Here is an 18,603-nt window from a genome sequence, read left to right as displayed (position 1 = left end):
CGAAACCGTGGAACAAGCGTTATTTTTAGCGAACAATGAGCCTCGTTTCCATTCGTGCATCATGCCGAATAATGTAATCCACGATTCCAAAAACGCACATACATAATTGTATGCATCCTTCGTGGAAGTGTACATGACCGTATAGAGGGTTGTAGCAGCGTATACATAAACAGAGCATACTGAGGAGCCAATTAGAGGAATTAACTTCGAATTGTCGACGTAGAAAGGGAAGGTAACCCAGCTGCGTAGACATATTCACGTATCGCTCAACGCAATGGAGACGTACTGCCGGTTGGCGAGAAACCGTGGAGCAACAAAAGGGGTAAAACAAAGAGGAACAGAGAGCAAAAGGGATGGAATAGACGAGGAGAACGGTAAAGAGCGATAGAGCGAGAGACGAGGAAAAGGGAGAGGACAAGGGAAGGATGTTACCACCGGTATACATATATCGTGCCACGCTGCAGTATGTTGCGTGTCTCGGGAAACACGTCGTGAATGTGACACACGGGGCTTTCAAGCCACCTAAGGCAACAAGCTCGCTTGCATACTAATAAGCTTGTGGATGGCTGAATACCCAGCTTTAGTTTGGCCATAATGGCAAGTCCATTTCGGAGGATGCCCCAACCGTGAACCACCCTCGCGATTCCCTTTCTCCTAAACCTTCCTCTGGCCCTACCTCGGCCCGGCATCGCTTCTCTTTGATGCTTTTAGCCGCAAAACGTTTTAACGATAGTTAAACGCCATCACCCGTGGCCTACCATCTTCGCAGTTTCTTCCTGTATTTTCGACTTTTTCTCCATTCAAGCAAGTTTAAAGGAGAACTTTTCTTTTAAAGTTCCACCTTATGTATATCTAAAATGATATAAATTCTGTAAAATCATAATCAGTGTTTATGCATGCATGTGATAACGCGGGTATGCAGTGTTTAAGCAACAGGTGCTCGATTAACTATGACGTAACTATGGTAATGTTTGCTGATTCCTTGCTTAACCCGATTCGATCGTCTTCCAGGTTTATCGACTGAAACGAGCTCCTCGTATTTTGCGGATAATTTAAACCCTTCGAATAGATTTTCTTTTTAATAACAAAAGCAGTGGCACGTATAATACGAAAAGTATAGATAACGTATTACGTTGAAACTGAAAAACGAAAGTTCTTTTATACCTATCGGTAAAGCACGTATCCAAAGATAGCAGCCATTAGCTCTATTCGTGACAAGATTGCCTCGATCCGGAATTTTTCACAAGGAATATCTCCATACGTTTTCTTTCATTCTTGGCGATCACGATGCGATCCTACTACGCCTTAACCCCAAAAATCGCGGTAATAAATCCTACGGTGGCTTACGATCTTTTATTTATCGGTACTTACGGGGTCTCCGTTAACAATACCTTCTCGTCCAACTGCGACTCCGCAGCCTCCGGCTATCGATAGAAGTACCTCTTATAAATTCAACCGAGGATCTTCGATAGTCCGATATTTGACTCGGAATCCTCGAAATAGGACGATAAGTTCTTTCGTGTCCAACTACGGGGAAATGCTCGAGTCCGAATAACGACGAGAACCTCCTCCCGGACTCGACAAATTGTTCAAACGATAGCGTTAAGGATATATTCAGGATATTATGTTTACTTACTTAAAAACTTACTTATGTTTACTTACTCTCCACCTAAACAATCATTACGTTTGAAAAATACATAGACGCGTACTATCACTCGAGATAACGAATATCTGAGACTATAATCTTTATGCTGTGCATATATTTACTCGAATAAAGTGTCCGATACCGAAACCTCATCTCAGTGGGAACATTTATTTCGTCGTAATGTCCGAATGATTTTCAACAAGCGTTATAACGTGACTCGCGTTCCAAAAGGAATTTTCCAATTAATACGTTTATATTAAATTATCCGACGAACACGGGGATAATGGGTTTGTTCCGTAACGAGATTGTCCCGTCGAATTCTCGCCGGTTATATCTCGCGGCGAATAAGACCGCAATCCCTATCCGCAATCCCTAATGATGGGACGGTTTGACGGTTGTTCAAGATTCCGCGTGGAAATGACAATTCCACTTCCAAATATCCGAAGAATCGCGTCTTCGTATCTCATATCCGAAAAACGGAAGGAGATTAGTAACAAAGGAGATAAAGAGAAGGAGACGATCAACATTAAATCGACAATGTAAAATATATATTATATGTGTAGGATTTTACTTATATTTATTTAAAATGGATTAAACGGGAAACGATGGTTATTTAACGTGAACTAAATACAGTAATGTGCTACAACTAAGACAATTAAATAATTAATTTACAACTCTCGTCACCACGGTTCCAACGCTCTCTTTCGCTCGGACCACACTCTCTCACAACGCTGGCCATACTCTTTAACTTCTCGACTCACGACTGACTGTTAATTCGTCTTTCTCCCTTAAGCATCCCTTTGTCTTTTCTCATAGCCCCACCACGTACGTATTCCGCAACCGTCCGTGACCATGGTTACGTAGGCCTTTTTTCCGCTTTGCTATTCGACCGAAGGACCGACCACACATTGATGGGCCCATCGGGACTTGGGCTTCCTCGCGACATTGTTTATGGTTCACCCGATATTTCTTAGGCCATTTGTCCACGATACTACATATGTTTAAATTGCAATTTACAAATTCTTCCGCCGACTAAATTCGTTGCCATAGATGCGACTGACAACAAAATGGTATCCCTATTTCACGCTACGTCAAACGATAAAATCGTAGTATTTCGTATATGCGAAGATCCCATAGGGAACGTTTCGAATAAAATTCATTTCTCTTCTACGAATCCACGGTCTCGTTTGAATCTTACCAAAGCAAGCTACGTGTCTACCTGTAAATCCATTGAAAATACGCAGACTCGAGCAATAAGCCAACACGGAAGAATACGATTGGCAAAGTAATATAATAAATCACCAACCGTCTAGCAAAGATTTAAGAAACGTTATAACCCAAAGACTCCCCTTCGGGAAGGAACGATCGAATTGGCAGATTTTGATTTATCAACTTTTAACGGGGCAATCCCCTGTGCCGCGGATTGCTAAATAAATACCGCGACGCATCAAAGCCTTAATGTTTTCGCATCGGATCGAACAATTTCATCGTTCGTGCGATATTATATTATATTATATGGTATTATAGTGTTATATTCAATTGTAACAGAAACGAACCAAAGCAAACGTGTTTCTTGTACATATAGCGTTTTATTTCCATTATTTTACATTATATTCATTGGACAATTCCTGACACGTTCCGTGTTCCGATATTTGTTCGTATATGAAAATTAACTTAATCATCAAATTCCAAATTTTTGATAGCAACGATGCAATAAATTGCCGGATATTGTGAATAAATATTAATGCTTTATATTCACGCTAAAACTCCAACGACCCACAGTTTCATAGACGATAAACGGCACACCGCAGGAAATATGATTATTGACTTCGACCCGCGCCGATGTTTGCCATTGGTTGAGTACTAGTAAAGAAGCGTCAAATGTTTTCCACCGGTACCCATGAAAAGCCAGTATAGCATGATAAAGCTTCGTACCAACGTGTTACTTTCAAAGAAAAAGAACTTAAGGAAAAGAATCAACCTTGACACGCAAATACGTCCTTGTTGGATAGAATAGCTGCTGGTTTCACTCGAGATGTGTTAGTTAATGATTAATACGATTAATATATTAAGATCGCGTCGTTATAAGGGTTATTCACTCTTAACTCAGAAGCTGCGCTCGTGAGAACATATGAGAATGACAATTCAGCACAGCATATGGCAAAACATATGAGACATGGTAATTTTCATTTTTAATGTATTAAACATGTGGCGGCACTCGGCAATAATGTATATCGCCGAAGCGAAGTGCCTAATTCTTTTTTTTTTTTTTTCATTATTTGGTAGATTATTTACAATCAATTTTCATTGAGAATTATAAGTAAATTCTTTTGGCGTGATACTGTAGCTTGGATTATAATAGTTTATAGTATGTTTGATTCTAGTTGAATTTAATGCTTCAATCTAAAGGGTATTGTCTTTTTAGTCTGCGGATCTGATCCGTCGTGTCAAGTAATTGGGTTACTAATGGGTTTTGGTGGTTGTTAACTCTTATATTATATCTGTTTCTGAATTTGGATATTTCTTCTTTAACTGTGGGTGTCTTAAGGTCGCGAAGGTGCCTAATGAGCCATCAATATCCCAACGGTTCTTCCGCTGAATGGTCGAGAAGAAGGCGTGCGTAGCAACGGTCGCGGACGCATAACAAACGCGTGGATAGTGGGAATATTGAGGGGCGACAAAAAGAAAAGAATCGAATCCGATCGATAGTTAAGTTTGAACCAGAAAGCGATAAATGTCGAGTTGTAACCGCGCAGTCAGATTGACTAGCGAAACCGAGAGCGATACGCGACGCGATCAAAAGAAGACACTTGTTAATAAATATATTGTTGACCCGAACACCGAGTGATTATTTAACGCACTATACCCAACACCACCTCAAACATTTTGTTCTATGTGATACTCAAAAAGTTATTAACGATCACTTTCTACGATTTAACTGCAATTACCTGATTTTTGGATTGCTCTGTTGTGAATACACCGAGTGTAAGGATAAGGAGCAAGGAAAACTATTGAGATACAGGGAAGCACCTCGCAGAGTTCACATTTAGACAGACCGGCTTAAAAAAATAGAGATTGATTTAATCCTCGTACTGCAATGCCCGGATGGGATCTCTTTGGACTAATCGACTTCGACTTCGAGAACGACTTCGAGAGCGCGCAGGGACATAAAATCATCGGGCGAAAGCGCGAAGTTCGCTTTCTCAACGATCGTCTTATTGTTACGTCTCCCTATTGTTTGTCGAATTTAAAGTCCTCCGACGACAATCAAACCGCTCTGTGTTCTCGCCTAATTATACTTCTGACGACAACTCATAGGTAGAGAGCGACGTTTGATCGTAGTAGTAAGCGTACACGTTACACTGTTGCTATTTTCACGTGTTCTTGCGAGCGCGAGTTCCGAGTTAAATGGATAACTCTGTATACTAGATATTGCTTTGACGCAATAATTTTCAGATAAAGCGATTACATACTGATTACGCGTTACATTGCCGATTACAAGCGATAACACAAATGCCGTGTGATCCTCGAATCTATACAGTTTCCATCGAGAATCCGTTAATTCGACGTTTCTTCCCCATATTTAAAAAAAGGTGTCAATATTTTCCAATTCGTAGAAAGAAGATTAAAAAGAAGACACCCCACTGACCTCACTAAAGAAATAAAATAATTAAACTCGAAGATGGTAACCCGCTGGGGGTAGCCATCCACGTGTTATTTAGCAATTCAGTTAGAAAAATTTGCCAAATGTCCAGCTGGACAAATTGTAAAGCACAAATTAAATAATAAAGAAATATATTTTCCAGTTCCATCGACATTTAACATCGATGAACATTAAAGTACTCGTAAAACAACGAGACAGACATATCTATAATCGTTTTCGTGATCGACGATATCATTATAAACAGTGACGCTAGCAGTGAGAAACGAAGGAAAAACGACATCGGTGGTCACGATTTATTTCCGCTTTTGTCGCTAACCAGCTCTCGAGGGATCTCATGGACCGATATCGAAGAGTATTGTTTACGCCGTTAGACCCAAGGTGGTCGACTTCTCTCCTTGAGAAACTTATATACCACAGCCGCACCCTTGTACATTGTGCACGCTCGTCTGTGCAAGTACATATACCGAGTCAACGACGGTGCTAGTTGTTACAGAGTGATAGTAGTGAAGCCAGAGGGATATATTTATGTTAGCAGCCCCGATACAGAGTCTGTAAAGAGGTCGATGTACGTTAGCTCACAGCACCTCTATCCAGCAAAGAAACTCACGCAATGGGATTATTCGAAGCTAGAAAATGTCTGGCTGTAGACGGAATGTGGATGGTCAATTGGTACGAACCACGACTTATAGAGAGATCCACGATGTTATTTCGCTCCCCAGACATTGTTAAATCTACGATATTCGCTATGGTTTCTTCGAAACGTTCGATTTGCGTTCGTTTTGCTGCCTAAGTTTTCGTATCGTTATTAGTAAACCTATGTATATGTTTTTAAAATATGTCAAAATACGCGAATAAGAGCATACAATGAAAATTTTAGCGCAAGCGAAGTACGAATAACGTTGTGTCAGCAGCTACGTATATCGCAATGATGTTCGAGTGTATCCTTCGAGATGAGATGTCTCGAGTACCGCGGCGAACTTCCACAAATATTTGAACAGCTTTTGTGCACGTGTGCGTCGTCTTATTATTATACGTAGTCTCGCGGTGATAAATCGAGCAAGCGTTAAACCTTTTTCTCGATGTAACATCTATATAATACAATGATCTTTGGCGATGAATATCTTTTGCCAGTTAAGCGACGAAGATTTAAAAGCAAAGGCTTAACGATCATAGCGTCGATTATCCGAAGCTTACACTCGGTTAACTGAACCATACAGACCTAGCATTACATCTTATATCAGAATCTGGAATTTAATTCAATGCAAACGAGACACGGAGCTTTTCGTTAAAACGGAACAACGATCCATCGTTTTGCATTCGCTAATTAGAACTATTTAAAAGCCTCATTAACCGATGAACAATCCATTGGTGCGATCAAGTGCGACATTCTTATGAGTTTAACTTTCCTCGTTATAACGAGTCGTCGAAAGACAAACCTGCTCCATCTTAACGATATTTCAACGATATTTTAATCTATTTTCATCCCCGTCCATCTGGCTTTCTGGCTGAAGTAGATCATCAAACAGTCGACGAGTAATTGTGCAAGCAACGAGGACGTCCTGTCGTTTAGTAACAGACAGCGAACCGTCGCGTCGTTCGGCAAAGTACCTTTCGGTTTGCTTCGTATTCACTTTCTCGAGAGATCAGGTAATAGTCATTTGCATTTTATTCGGCTCCCTTCTTTCCGCCTCTCCATTGTTTCTACCAATTTTTTACCCGTTCCTCTCTTTCCGTTTCCCTTTGCACGATAACACGAAGAACGTGGAGTTTTTATGAAGGCACAATCGTGCGGAATGACAAGCGATAAAAGTCCTTCCGCGAGTACGGATAATAAAGGAGTCGCGGCAGCGAAATTAATTTTCACGCGCATCGAATTTATCGCTCGTCCGTGAAACGTCTGGGGAATTGTACGGGGCTGTATTCACGGAACTACAGCTACGAGATTAAGCGATTCAAGGAAATCGTACAAAGGAATGGCAATGTTTTCGTAAATGCAGATTCATAGATGTATGTTATTATTTAGCCGTAAAAAATATTAGAGCGTTATCAATGAATTAATTAATTGCCTCTACTTTTACCTTTTTAATTTTTACCTTTTTATTTCCAGTAACTATTTTATCATTTATATAAGATTTTTGTACTTATTTAGAATTGATTAAACAAGAAACGATGGTTATTTAACGCGAACTAAATACAGTAATGTGCTATAACGAAGACAATGAAATAATTAATTCGTCGCCACGGTTCCAACGCTCTCTTTCATGCTGACAACACTCTCTGACTTCTCAACTGACTACGGACTGTTAATTCGCTTTTCTTCCTTAAGCATCCCTTTATCTTATCTCATAGCCTCACCACGTACGTGTTCCGCAACCGTCCGTGACCATAGTTACGTAGGACTTTTTTCCGCTTAACTATTCGACTGAAGGACCGACCACACGTTGATAAGCCTATCGAGAGTTAGGCATTCTCGCATCACTATTTATAGTTTACCCGATATTTCTTAGATAATCTGTCCACGATACTACATTTAGATACAAAAATATAGTGTGATATTCTTATCATTTTTCAAATTAAGGCCAGAAGTAATTAGATGCGGGTAAAGAAATACTGGATGCGAACTGATAGCTGGCTATTGGACGCGATCGATTATTAACGATAAGATATTTGGTCTATGATACGTCAACGGTACTTCTTTTGCGATCATATTGATGAACGATATTTTAAACGTATCTTCTCGTTGTTCGACAGTTTTGCCTTCTTCGGGGAAGCAATTTGATCGCTATACCTCGCAACAATGCAATATACCGGCGCGCGTTGTTAGAAGTTCGTTCTCCAGAGGGGTATTACAGCTATTTCAAACGCTTCATTAAATTCCACAGTAATGTACTTATATGTATTATGTATTCCCCTGCATCTTGCCAACCCGTCCCACCGCCTTCTAGTCATATTTCATCATATTAGAGTGTTTCCCGTGTAAACATCGGTGTAAGGTTTTAAGGCCAGCGCACAGACTGAAATTCCGCGCTGTAAGCTTGCAGCACGTAGCGCAATATGCGGCAAAGTGGGTCCCTAGTTAAACGGTTGCCTGTATAAAGTGTCTGAACGAGAAAAGTGGTCAATGGTTCTGAAACCGGCGGAGGTAAACGCGTCGTTGGAATTCATCGACACGGAGATCACGTTGTTCCAAGCAAATTTCCCGTGAAAAACTGCACCGTCAGTCTCGCTTCTCTCTATCATCGACCTTTTGGAACCCAAAGAAATATAATTTACACACCGTCGATCATCTGCTTTCACGCAAGGCGAGATGCTTTGAAAAAATGGAAGGCTTCGCATTTTCGACTGCCTTGAAACCGTTGAAAATTGAAAAACTGGCAGGAACTTTTTTTTCCTTTTTTTCGTGAACTACTTTTTGGTGCTGAAACGTGAAATCGTTTTATTCTTCCTTAATTGTAAAATATTTTGAAAGATAGTCGGTTGAAACGCATTTATGTAATTTTCTGCATAATTACCAGCTTTAACAATGCGGTTTTAACAATATCGACAAGATAACTTATACGCTTTTATAGTATATAGAAAAGTTTCAGCTTCGGACAAAACCTGGTAACATGTTCGATAATTTTATCTTATCATTGAATAAAATTTTATATAAATTATCATATAATAATAATAATAACCATCTCACAGCAGCCAATGTCCATTTGTATCCAACTTTAATATCGTTCCCTTTTTGGTTTCTCTTTGACGATTAAATGGTAGGTCGTTGCGGTATAGGCAAAGACACATGTGGACTGGTTCGCGTGAGTTTGAGTTACTTTGTAATCGCTAATGACACAGCGACTGGCCGCATTGCATTAAAATGCACGTGTAACCGCACTGTAAGCGGCTTACAATCCGTGGCGCAGCACAGTCCATATTTAGTCAGTACCTAGTACCGTGCGACCACGGCCTAATAAAGTCGAAACTGTAAGAGGATCATCGTTCAACCACGAAAGGGGTAACCTAAGCATTTGTAATATCCCACCAGATTAAACAGTACATTACCAGTTCGTATGTGTATGCTTCACGCGCACATACGCGAGCATCGTCCATACATGGAAGCCACATTCATCGTATTTGAATGGTCTAGTTTCTGTATTGACAGAAGGATCAGCAACCGACTAATGATTAGCCTTTGCGCTTTTAAATAATTAATTCACGAATGCGTGACAAATGGACGGATTGTCATAATTAATATCGGTATTGCAATTAAACGATCGAACCAGGCCAGAGGTAATCATGTTAACGTATTGTTACTTGATATAAAAATGTATGGTGAAGTTAGCGGTACGATTGAAAAGAGGGAAGACATTTTCTTTCAATGTGGTAAACTAATATTTTTCATTGTATTCTATTTGATATTTTTCTACTGTTACTTTACAAATGCTCGAAGATTATGAAACTACTATTTAGTATCTTCGACCTAGATTTGCAGCGATTTCATTTTTGGTTGAAGTTTTCATTAATTCGCTAACTTACATATTCAACTAAAAGTCGAAGCACCGACGATACAGAGGTCAAGCGTCTGGGAATAAATAAGCTCGAAACGAATTTTTTATAAATGAATCTTCCGTCGTTCACGTTGCCGTTCTCATGTTTTATCAAGAGACACGTCAAGAATTGATAGGAAAGATTCGAGATAGCGGGGAGGAAATCTTTTCTACGAGCAGACTCAGAAGTACTAGATACGTCATTCTTTAAATGCTTTATCGTCTACGAGAACACGTGATTTCCCGAACGGCACGCAACGGATTCAATGCACGCGAGGCCCTTTTCACGGTTGATGAACGAGGGAAATGTAAAGGAAACAAGACCTCGTGTCACATTTGATTCTGCAACAGACGCTATATACTCGTTCTGTTCATCGTTGTAATACATAATTGCGATAGTTTGAATAAACTGGCGTGAATTACGTCAAATCGTTACGACTGCTATTATAAATAAATATCATTCTCTTATAAGATAAAATTTTGACCGCACAATCCAATTCTACCACGGCATAGCATATCGATCAGATTCTAACGATAACCCTACAACTCCGTAATTAAATTTTACCATTCCCAACCGAGCTTCATTTTCTCGATTAAGCATTATTAGGCTATCCTTTCATGTTCATCGTCCATTAGAGAAGGAACGAAACGACGAATTTCTCTCGCAGTATAATACGAACGCTTCCTGCGCATAACAGAGTGCAGGTTTAATCCTTTAGAACGACTCAATTTCATAGTACCACGAATCGAGGGTAAATCCGTCCGATATATAGAAAAAAGAGGGGCAAACCCTTCGATTCCATATAGAATGGGAATGAAATATCGGGAAAAACAGTATCTACGATCCATTGTCTCGATATAAAAAGATCATAACGCATAGCGAACAATGTGAACAAACCAACCCCTACCCCCGAAAGAGACTTTATCTTCTTCGGTTTTCGACGTGGTTTTCACGAATCTCAGCTTCTTCGATAAGCTTTAATCTAGTCACAGTACATCGACGTTAAATTTCACTATGATATCCGCGAAAGATAGCACATATGTTAAACAACATTTCGCTCGCAAAAATGTGTTATACTTTTGGGAACATTGCGCAGATATTTAAGAAAAAGAGATTGGAATCTATTTGAACGCTCTTACGTTTCATCGTAGAAATAAATTTTTCTTCTTTTCTTTTTTCTACTTGTAGATTTGTCGAAAGATTGGCAGGTTTTATAAATCGTCGATTTTGAGACATTTGCCAAAAACGGATGAATTACTTCCTATAATGGAAATATCGTAAGTCTGTCCAATAAGAATCCAGAAATCCAATAATGTCTTTTTGACAACACTCGTAAACAATCATACAATGAATATTTAATTTTAAGTATACTATCTTCTGCCAATAGATTGTTCGAAACGAACAGTTTGCGGATCGTGTTTGCGCACACGAAGGAATGATATGTCATAACATTTTATAGAAGGCTCACGCGAAGGATTCTGTTTCAATTTTCGTCGGATCACGGAAATCGAATTTCCTATTACAGGCTTGTCGCGTAAATCCCTACCAGATATTCAAGAATACTTATATCAATTCCATAAACGATAAGCTTATGGCTACGATAAGCTTGTGTACGGCATGAAGACCCTATGGAATTGATAGCACGATGGAAAGGTATTACAAATTACACGATATGAAATACGAAAAATAGTTATACGCGGCAAATTCGGTTTGGCGAGATGTTTAGTTTTATTAAAGCAGATATAATTTATATCGAATATTATTAAATATAAATAATCGAATGATTTTGTAGTACAGTGAAATGATCGTGTGAAACTCGATGAACCTGTAAGGGATACGAACTACAGTGCAAGTAAAAAGTGAAAGTGCTGACGGCCCGGAAGGGCTGAGAAATCCCCATGAATCCTCGGGTCCAGCGATATGTCCGTGGCCCTTTCGGAAGAGGGAGTACCTGGGAAAGTGAACGTTTTTTTTTTTTTTTATTTAATTCTTTTCATTCTCAATTTGTCCGATTTGGACATTTGGTAGAATTGAGAAGGCGAACGTGACCATATTTTGTCATGGACAACTGTAAAAACGTTTGTGTGGTGAGAGTACGAAAACCGTAAAAATGGGACGCTTTGGTAGAAAAAGTTGTTGTTGTCGTTTGTTGACACGAGTTGTAAGTTGTCGTTAGTCGTTACGAGTTGATTAGTTGTAATACATTAATTTATTAAGAAATAGTTTTAGTTAAATAATTGTGGAGGATAGGTTGTGTATAGTTTTCGTAAAGTAACGAGGACGAAAGGTTGCTGTCGCAATCCACCGAGTATATTTTTAAATAAGTTAATAATCGTACAATGAGTCGTTAATACAATAAATAACTCGGAATAAATACCCGTTATAATTCGTCGCGTAGATACTCGGAGATACTCGTTATGCGCTATTAGATACTTTCCGATACCGTGTCGATACTCTGTTGATACTGTTTCGCTCGCGATCGCGTCTGTTTATTTATACTGGTCGGGGCAGAGTCGGAAAATTCAAATTCGTCTTTTACTCGACGGTTACATGTAGCGGCGACATTGTTTTGTCCGGAGTTTATTTTTTTACTTATAATCTAACGGTCTTGATAATCCCAGGCAAAACAACAACATGATTTGAATTGTCCTCTGACTCATGTGCCGCTACATAATTATAGTTTTCTGTCCTATCATTTGTAAATAAATATATAAAATAAAATCACTATAATTTTATAGAGATAATAATTTTGATTTATAATACGAAACGAGGAAAAATTCTTTAAATTGTCAGAACAATAAGGTTATATGAAGGCATGTGAGAAAAAAGTATCAACTTTTAATAAGATCTATAGGCTATTGTTAGATTTCATTTCAAGAAAAAGACTAAGAGACTTGTTCTGTAACAAATGTTCTTGATCCATCTGTGTTTCCATTGCAATTGCCCTCGTTTGGGATAACGAACAGAATGTCTCGAATGATCCGTTGAATTCTTCAAGTAAACCTGATCTTCGAGACAAATTGCATCTTTCGCGAATACGTTGAAAGCGTGACCCAGATTTTCCCGAAAGAAAAGTATCGCGTGATCAATCACAGAAATATTTTCTCACACTAATTCATGCGTTATGTAAAAATCTTGCTAATTAGACAAGTTTCGCTAATAGCATGCAAATTGCCATATGTCGCCTAATAATTATTATGCAAATTTAGAAGAGCGTCCTGCATAAATTCTGGCTCAGCTAGTTAAAGCAATTACCACGTTAAAATTCAGACCTACGCATTGTTGTAGGTTTCATGTACAAAACATTAAACACGAAAAATTACCAACACATAAGAGATTCTAAATTTACTGTACTCGCCGTGAATATAAAGAATACAGAATAATTTTTTAGGCTGCTTCGTAATTTTTGTCAAATCCCATAATAATAAAATTAAGTCCTGAAAATATATTTGAAAACCTAGAGAAAGACTCGATCTAAATACTAAATACATACGTTTATTTAACACGGGTTAATGGAAATTATTATGTTATTTATCGAATACATAATTCACACGATGCACATGAAAAATAAAGTAATAATTAAATAACAACTTTCAACGTTTCCATCGCTTTTAATCTTATATTACAATGATCTTGCATTAATATACACAAGCATGCCATCGAACAGATGCTAATTACTAAGAAAAAAAGAATCGAGAATATTCTCTTTACACGAACTTCCACGCAACGTTATACAAGTATTCTCTTTCCGCTACAACCGGTATATAACATTTCCCAATTTTTCCAGAGAAAAATGTTGGAACGACGGGTACATGTTCATGTTCATCCGAATTGTACAAACTTTTAACCATCCATTATCGATTAACTCGTTACTATCCACGAAACTTGTTCTTCGTTCGATACTCCACAAAAAAAAAAAAAAACAAGAAAAACAGGAAAAAAGGGTAACCAACGAGAAAAATCACAACTGAGAAACTCGTGGTGAAAACAGCTCTTACTAAATTTTTCGATCTTTTAGATAACCACGTGTTCTAGTAGAGAGAAAATAGTCAAAGGAAGGTGACAAACAGCTATAGAGAATTTTATATTTCATCTGTTTAGTAAAACTAGATTTAAAATTTAAAGTTGTGTTAGTTTTTCGATGACACGAACCCTGTACACCGAAGAATATGTCGAACGAATTTACCTTGTTAGATTAATGAAGCCGTATTTTCCAGTTTTCCAGTAAAACCGTGATCCGCATTCTGTAGGCGAGCATGGATTGGGATGAGAGTGGGGTAACAAGGGGGAAAAGGCTGTGTATATGTACTAAAAGTTTTACAAGCCTCGGGCATGGAGGGGAAGAAAACGAAGCAGAAAAATGGTTTCGCCCGCAACAGCCTGATAATTCGATTGTTCGTTACCTACCCTTGCCCGGTTGGTTCCTTGCGCTTCGTCGAGCCGATCCGCGTGTGTGCTTTCCGATTCCCTTTGCTCATGAACCGACATTAATTATTCCCGTACCACCTTAACGTATAGTTCATTAATATTTTACACTCGAGAGAGGAACAAATGGTTCATCTGTGTCTCGACACTTTCTTTTTCCCTTTATACCACTCTTTCTAATTTCTCGTTAATAACGCGTTTCCCTTTACAGTGGCAAAGGCTCTCGCCCGAAATTACTCGTTCTGAACCGACTTGTTGGTTAAATATCTTTTCTCCGTGCTCTACTGCGAGTAAAATCTCTTCCAAGAGCAACGGAAAAAAGGAATTCGTTATACGTACCGCAACTCTGTTTCCGCTGTTTTGATCACGAACATGGCATTTTCCTTGTGCGTGAACATTGTTGCCATTCTACGTTTGATACATTCGCCAAAAAACTTTTCAGTATTTTTTCCTGTGCGCTAACACGGGCCGGGTGCGTTATTTTCCAATTTGAAAACGTTGCTTCTATTAGGTCGTCCGAAAAGTTTCTTTTGTTTTATAAGCAAATAATGAATGCACAACATTTTTCGTTTTATATTATCTCATCGAATTACGTGTGATCCATTTTGTTCTATCAAAATAAAAATCACAACGTTCGACGGATTAAGTTTCATGTTTATATAAAGATGCGTTGTTGTAAAAGACGTGTCTGTAAAAAAAAGACACTTTTCGGACAACCTAATACAATCTATATATTCTATTTGTCGTATGTTGAACATAACACAACTTTTGTGATACCACGAGCAAGTAAGCAGAATCAATTTGTTTGACCGCCACGTCCATTCGAAGTCCTTCAAATAACCGATATATCTAGAATCTAGAGCGTTATTATGAGTCGAAGAGGTCGCGTTGGTGCAGAATACTTTCACGGGAATGAAAAGAGGTCGTTGCAGGTGGCGAACGAACGTCCAAACCAGCCAGGGGTTAATTAACCTGTCGTTCGAGTACAAAGAGATTACAGGTCAGATTCAAAACGTTTGTGCGCTTCGATAAAGATTCGTTTCTCCTGTGTACAGCGCTATATTCGATATTTCTTTTTGTTATGTCTTCTATTTGTTCTTTCCTTTTTTCTATAGGCAGCAAAAGCAGCAACGTGACATGCTTGAACTTTGCTACCAACGTGTTTCATCGAGGCGAGCTGTGGAAATGTTTTAATCTAAAATCGTGTCATTATCGATTGTCGTTTTATTGAAATTTTCTACACGTCCATGTAATTGCTGGTGAAAAAAATATATTGCCAGACGATAGGGAAGAATTGGTTTTAATTAAATGACTTTTAAATCTATCGGGGATATAACGAAACGTGGAAATATTCCTTCTAGGAACGTTACGATGTTGCCTTGGAAGTTAGAAGTGGAGTTTGATGATACTCTGAGCTGTAAATTGTATAGTCAATTGTCGTTTTGTGTATGTTAATTACTTGTGTATGAATTATATATTTATTTTTTGTTCGCTGATATTACTAATTAAGTTTCTCGTAATAATTATTTACTGATCTTTACTGATCAGTAAATAATTATTTATTGATTTTTAGGTTCAAATATATATGTTATCTGTGTCTACTAATCGTCGCAAGATAGCTGTATATTAAAGTTTTCTCGTTTAAGATATGCGTACATTTATCAAACAGGAGGAGAATGATAAGTTTACCGCCCCTCCAACTTCGCCTGTAGGAAGTTTTAAATACGCCCCTTTGGTTAAATTTCACAAATACAGTCCTTTTATACCTTCTCAAGATATTGGAAATTCTGATGTTGAAAAATCAAATTTCATGGAATCTTGCATTTATATAAAAAGTCCTATTAACGATGACGGGGTAAAAAAATAACCGAAATGCAGTAAATATCTGTAAGGGTAGTAATTGGTTGATTTCGATATCTTTACCTAGGTGGCTATACTCGGTACGCGAGGTACATTACCGTTAGGATACACCAAGCATCGTAAGAAAGAAAAATTAGGATTCATAGAAGGTTCTTGCGTAACAAAGTCTTATTCCGAGGAATCTATCTTCCTTGAAGACAGGATCGTCGATATAAACGAGGTATGGCGTAAGAGAAATGAGAATTTTGAAATCAAGCGCAGTAGAACTCGTGAGAACAATCAATTTTATTCCCTTCGTATCCGTCGTATAAGTCGTAAGCGATATTATATATTTTCCTTTCTTAATTCTTAAGACAAGTAAAAGAATATTGCATAAATTTGTTTAATTAATTTACACGATATATTCGTATATTCTTCGTCCTATCATCAATATTTTCATAATGAGGTATAAGTAACTGAAAATTTGGTGATAATTAAGAATAATTTATCGTCTCTTACGTTGCTAGGATAAGAAATCAAGAATTCAATGTAATTCATCTTTGGAACGCTTATCTGAAAAAAACGAAAGCTGGAAAGGGTCGGTTAACTCGAGGATTTCGTTAAACTTTCCACGAAGGAAGGAGATGAACGAGATAAATGAACAAGATGAACAAGAAAATAAATTTGAAGAATCCTCGTTAAGTAACATCGCCGATAAAGAGAGCAAAAGGTACGTCGATCTACAACCCGGTTTATGTACGATCTATAAACCATGTAAAAGAAATTCCAGGAATACGTTAGCGGAAGTAAATAAAATCCAATTAGTTACTCAGAAGAGTAACTCCTCGAATGAGGAAAAACTTATCGATTCCAAGCTGTGGAAGTACGCGTTATTGGCAAATCGGTCGTCGAATAATTTCTATTCCAGCAATTCCATATTTCAAAACGATATAGCAAACTATACGAGATACAATCCTGAAAAGTACACGTTTCTTAGAAAAAGAAATAGTCTGAAGAATTATAAACGTACCGTACGTTTACGTAGTACTACAAATTTACTCGATTTTGGTAATCGTTGGATAAAGAGTTCTCAAAATGTCTGCAAATCTTCTACGTAAGGTTAGATTCAGATTTACAGTTCGAACAAATTTTTCTAATATTTTCAAAAAATGGAAAGGAAAGTTTTAAAAAATGTTTGCTTGTTATTCGAAACGGAAATTTATTATCGATATACGAATTCATCAAGCTAAATTAAAATTAATCAAATTGATTAATTAATCAACGTTAAATCAAGAGGTTCCTTTGATTTCTGCAACAAAATGGAGCTTTAATTTATCTCATCTTCTGTATATGTCTTGGTTATAAATACAAAAATATCTGTATGAGTAACGGAATAAATACGCAAAAGTAATTTATCAACTGTATAATGATTATATGTACATATACTCTTATTCATTCAACTCCAAATATTTAATCAATTTGTTTACCCATAACAATAATATTCCTAACAAAATGAATCAGAGAATATTATAAACAGAAACAATATTGCGTTATGCGCTTAGAATAATCTAATATCAAATGTAATTGAGCGGTATACTTATCAATTATTTACGTCGAATGAATCATGGAATATTGATCAACCAAATACGCATACGCGCATCGTTTGCTGAATGAAAATCCTTCATCGAACATTGAGAGGATTCGTTGAGCAAAGCGTTAGATGTTTATAATATTCGTCTTAATGAGCAGACACGAGTGAAATATAAATTTCAAGGTAGGCTTTGTCAGTAGGCTTTGATTGAATGTTGTTCTCACAAACCTCTGGCAAACTTATTTTATATGTATATGTATCCAATCCATCAAATGAGCTGGTCTTATTTCTTCCTGTCAACATTTTCTATATTCTCATCAAATCTGCTGATAGGGCCCTTACCAAAGGGAAATATTTACCTTTCTCATACTAATCGATCACCCCTGTCCTTTCCAATACAGAATCCACGTTCACATCACTTTCTGTGTATGAATTTTTCGTATAAATATCGAACTCACAATAAGAGGAACAGAACACTTCAACAAATCAAACGTCAAGTTAATTTCAAAACTGTGCGCGACTTTCGTATCATCTATCAATAAAAAATTGTACAACAGAACTTACGATTTACATTTCCACAATCGGAGCTTCTCGACGACAATAGGAAGCTGAGAGACTCGTAAACTTATATTAGAGTACAGACAATAATCCCTCAAACACAGCTGCTAGCGTTTATGTGTATTTTGATCATTATCCTCGCAACGATACCATGGCCGTCTAATTACTATGCAGAAATGGACGTCAGTTATAACGAGACTATAAAGTTCTGCTGTAGTGCACCCGGAATACTGCATCGTGCTCATGGCCGAATTACAACAAAATATTCTGATACGAATACGTGGAGCAGCAACGTTTTACAGCTTGATTGAAAAAACAACCATTCATGTTTCGTTAGAGGAATTTTTATTA

The 18,603-nt window shown here is 37.7% G+C and overlaps 1 long non-coding RNA gene across 1 annotated transcript; it reads left to right on the top strand.

Annotated features, from left to right (window-relative positions):
• Positions 1–16,208: 16,208 nt before the first annotated feature.
• On the top strand, positions 16,209–17,522 carry LOC126919990 (uncharacterized). The gene is made up of 2 exons (XR_007711858.1): positions 16,209–16,344; positions 16,631–17,522. It is a non-coding gene; the product is annotated as an uncharacterized LOC126919990 (long non-coding RNA).
• Positions 17,523–18,603: the final 1,081 nt, after the last annotated feature.

The sequence above is a fragment of the Bombus affinis genome, chromosome 9 (assembly GCF_024516045.1).
Source record: "Bombus affinis isolate iyBomAffi1 chromosome 9, iyBomAffi1.2, whole genome shotgun sequence".
Taxonomy (NCBI): Eukaryota; Metazoa; Arthropoda; class Insecta; order Hymenoptera; family Apidae; genus Bombus; species Bombus affinis.
This window is presented reverse-complemented; position numbering and strand designations above follow the sequence as displayed.